The following is a 4,176-nucleotide window of genomic DNA, read 5'->3' as shown; positions in this document are numbered from 1 at the left end:
TTTTTCCCTTTCCTTTCTTCCATTCTTTTTCCTTCCCTTCACCTTTTCCCTTTTTTTTCTTCCTTTTGCTCCCACTGATATTTCTGAATTTCTGGCTTCTTTACCTCCAAGACTTGTATATTCAAGCAAAACTAAAACCGAAAGAACTTAACCACCAGGTCATTCCTTGAGTCCCTAGCCAGTGTGTATTCTTTTCTCCAATTCTTAAGATTATTATTGTTTGTTTTATAGAAAATGCTCATGTTTTCAGTCGTACTTAGCAGATGGAATACAGGAGAAGCAAAAATCATCTTCCCAAGAGCATAAAATCACCGGTTTTTTAATAGTAATATTTTCTCTTTTTTATTCCATTTGAATATTTAACCATTTTAAGTATATTCACTTCATATCCTTTTCCAATAGATTTATTACTTACTTAAGTGTAAAAAAAAAAAAAATTATTATTTTTTTTAAGTGGAGAGGGGTAGGTTAGTCTACTGTTTATTCTCTCTTCTAACTCTTGTGCATTGTACACATGCTACCCATGTATTTTGTGAGTTTGATTGTGAACTCAAGTTTAGCAAGTCTTCATGTGTCAAAATCCTGTGTGGCCAGTGTTAAGGGCCCAGCAGAATGGTTTTTGTCTTTATTTTTCCAAATGCGCCAGGAATTTCATTTACCCCCGGAGTGAACTATATTTTATGTTGATTTTTTCAGATTTAAGCTCTTCTGACTATGCAGAGAATATAAATTCAAACTCTGAATTCGTATAGGGACAATCCCATGATTATAGTTTCCAAGAGAAAACAATTTTTTCTATCCATAAACCAGGCCAATTAGAACACATATTTGATCTTTTCCTTGTGCTGCTCAGAGCACTCTTCTAAACCACACCTCCACTAAAGGAATAGGCTCTGAGAGTCTCAAGTCCAAGGAATCTAATTCCACTTCACACTCTTGCAGGAACAAAATTTCTGCCTAATGGACTTGGATCATTTTGATTACCTGAAATCACTTCCTATCACCCTTCTTCTCCCAAAACTTCGACTTTTTCAGATGCCATGACATTGTATGTTTGTTTTAAGGAATGCTTCCAGAATTCCTAGGTATTTTTACTTAAAGTATCCCCAATGCCTAAATTTCAACACTGTCAGTAACAGAAGTATAATCTTCTTCTAACCCTGAAATGTTTTGTGAATATCAATTGAGATAATAAATAAAAATACAACTTGTAAACTATATAAACTATGTAAAACAAATTTTTTTTATAGTGACCATTAAATATAAATTTCACTTTATTATCATCAGCATACCCATCATATGATACAGTCTTATATTAGTTTTTTGCTTTTTTTAATTCTATTTTTTCAGAAAAGGATCAACGGAGCCTTGCAGAATGGTGAAGTTATAAAGGAGCAAAGTGAGTTAAACATTGTTTAAAGCCTACTTGATATTAAATCCTATTCCAATCTACCATTTATCACACACCATTTCAAAAGAATAACTTCACTTTGGGGTATGCCTTTTTCTTTCAAACACTAGACATCAGAAGGTCAACGTGATTACCTCAAATTAAAATGTGTTATCAGTTAAAATCATTACTGGTTAAAAAAAAAAAGATAAATACTATTCTGAAACTTTAAAAATATTGTTTAAATATATTACCTTAATATTTTATACATTTTCATATTTACCATGTTGAGTGGAAGAAGCATGAATTTGATAGGAAAAGAAAGATATTTTATTATTAGGAATAATTTTAGTCCAAATCAAATAATAATTATTTTATAAGCAAAAGAGGGAGAGTCCCATTTTCCTATTTTCTAAGGTCGTCTATTTTCAGCTATAAAACAAATGCTATAAAGGTATAGAAAATGTGTCCTGTAATATTTCAGACATAACAGTAATTCACAAAGGATGGTAAAAATTATAGACTTCTCCTTATAAAAAGTCAAAATATTGATCTTATACTTATTGATAGCTTTGAAAAAAGTGTATTCTCACTTATGTTTTAATATGTGGTGTTACGATTTGAATTGTGTTCCCCAAAAATATCTGTCATCTTGGCTAGGCCATCATTCCCAGTATCGTGTGGTCACCCTCCATTTTGTGATTCAATGTAAGTTTTCTATGTGTTATAAATCCTAAGCTCTATGATGTTGATGACGCGGGATTAGAAGCAGTTATGTTAATATATCAGGACATATCTACAGAATTGTTTATCTTGACTCAATCTCTTCTGTGATATAAAAGAGAGAAGCTAGCAGAAAGGAGGGGGAACCCATGCTGCCAAGAAAGAAGAGGCAGGAACCGGGCATATCCTTTGGACCTAGGTTCCCTGCAATGAGAAGCTCCTAGACCAGAAGACTGCTGATGATGACATTTCCCCAGTGCTGACAGAGAGAGAGAGAGCCTTCCCCTGAAGTAGGCTCTCTAAATTTGGACTTTTAGCCTCCCAGACTATAAGTTATTAAATTTATGTTTGTTAAAACCATCCACTTTTGGTATTTCTGTTATAGCAACACCAGGTAACTAAAACAGGTGGTATAGATCTGATGGCAGAACTTTGAGATTGGTAAACGAATATACAGAGCAAAGGCATCTATATAGCAGTGTTGTCAGAAAAAAAAAAAACCTCTCGATGGCAATGGGTATATAGAGAGATGTCCATTTTAGGCTGTACTCATTGAACCACTAAAACTGAGTGGCAATTCTATATGCTAAGACAAAGAAACATTAATTGGGGGCCCCGATTTTGATGTTTGTAACATGGTGAAATATGCTGCATTTACATGGTTACCTACATGAATCTGTTTGTTTTCTGAATTTTGTTAATGAGTTCACCAAAGCTATTCACTATTTAGTCCTTATGTTTGGATAGTTTGCAGTGAGAGTTCACTTTGCAACAAATACCATCCCTAGATACAAGAAATATCTCCAACTATTTAATTTCATAATTCAAATATAGTATTAATAGCAAAGGATATGAGTAGGTACCTTTATTATGGTAGTCATTATCACAAGGGAAAGCCAAGAAACTGTTAGGAACTTACTTGTTGCCTCCTCAGTTTCTGCATTGCTGATATTACCTCCTTATTTCTTAATGTGTAGATCAAGGGGTTTAAGAGAGGGGTGAAAACAGTATAGAATATTGACAGAAACTTATCAATTGGGAAGTTGCTGAAAGGCCAGGCATAGATGAAGATGCAAGGTCCAAAGAAGAGGGTCACCACAGTGACATGGGCAGTCAGGGTGGCCCGAGCTTTGGCCATACCCACTGAGGTTCGACGTCTCACAGTGACCAGGATGAGTGTGTAGGAGATGAGCAAGAGCACAGAAGAGCTCATAGCTATTAGATCACTGTCTAAAAGTGTAAGTATCTGGATAATATAGGTATCAGTGCAGGCAAGTTGGATAACTAAGGGAAGGTCACAGAAAAATCTGTCCACTTGATTTGGACCACAGAATGGAAGGTTTACTGTGAAGACCAACTGGCTTACTGAGTGCAGGACCCCAATGAGCCAGGAGCCCAAGACAAGGCCTGTACACTTGCATACACTCATGATGGCTGCATAGTGCAGGGGTTGACATATGGCTACATACCTGTCATATGCCATGGCCACAAGGAGCGTCATTTCACCAGCAGCAAAGACATGATGAAAGAATATCTGGGCCATGCAGCCCTCAAAGGAGATGGTCTTGTGGTTCATAAGGAAGTCAACAATCACTTGGGAGTGGCAAAGGTGGACAGACACACATCGATGAAGGAGAGGTTGATGAGCAGGAAGTACATGGGTGTGTGTAGCGCAGGTTCAGAGAGGACCGTGAGCACAATGAGGAGGTTTCCCAGCATAATAAATGAATAGAAAAGTGTGAAAAATGCAAAATAGAAAAGTTGTAGCTCTCGAGGACCTGAAAGACTGTGCAACACAAATTCAGTCACTCTTGAGTTATTTCCTTGGTCCATGATTTCAAGTTTCTGAGATCAGATCAGCAAATTTCCTGTAAAGTGACATGGAAATGGAAATAGTATCATTGGATTGTGGAAGTAAGCAAGCAAAGCCAAGCCTGGCATCAAATTTAACTCTATATACTTATGTACTTTAGATCCTCATGTTGTTGCTTTGTGCCATTGAGTCATTCAGACTCAGTGGACCTTGTAGGATAAAGTAGAAGTGCCTGACAGAATTTCTTGGA

The 4,176-nt window shown here is 36.2% G+C and overlaps 1 pseudogene; it reads right to left on the bottom strand.

The window, feature by feature from the left end:
- Nucleotides 1-3,020: 3,020 nt before the first annotated feature.
- On the bottom strand, nt 3,021-3,946 carry LOC126083604 (olfactory receptor 4K15-like; annotated as a pseudogene).
- Between the last annotated feature and the right edge of the window lie 230 nt (nt 3,947-4,176).

Source organism: Elephas maximus, chromosome 10, assembly GCF_024166365.1.
Source record: "Elephas maximus indicus isolate mEleMax1 chromosome 10, mEleMax1 primary haplotype, whole genome shotgun sequence".
In the NCBI taxonomy this organism is placed as follows: Eukaryota; Metazoa; Chordata; class Mammalia; order Proboscidea; family Elephantidae; genus Elephas; species Elephas maximus.
The sequence above is the reverse complement of the archived record's forward strand: the minus strand, read 5'-3'. Positions and strand labels throughout refer to the sequence as shown.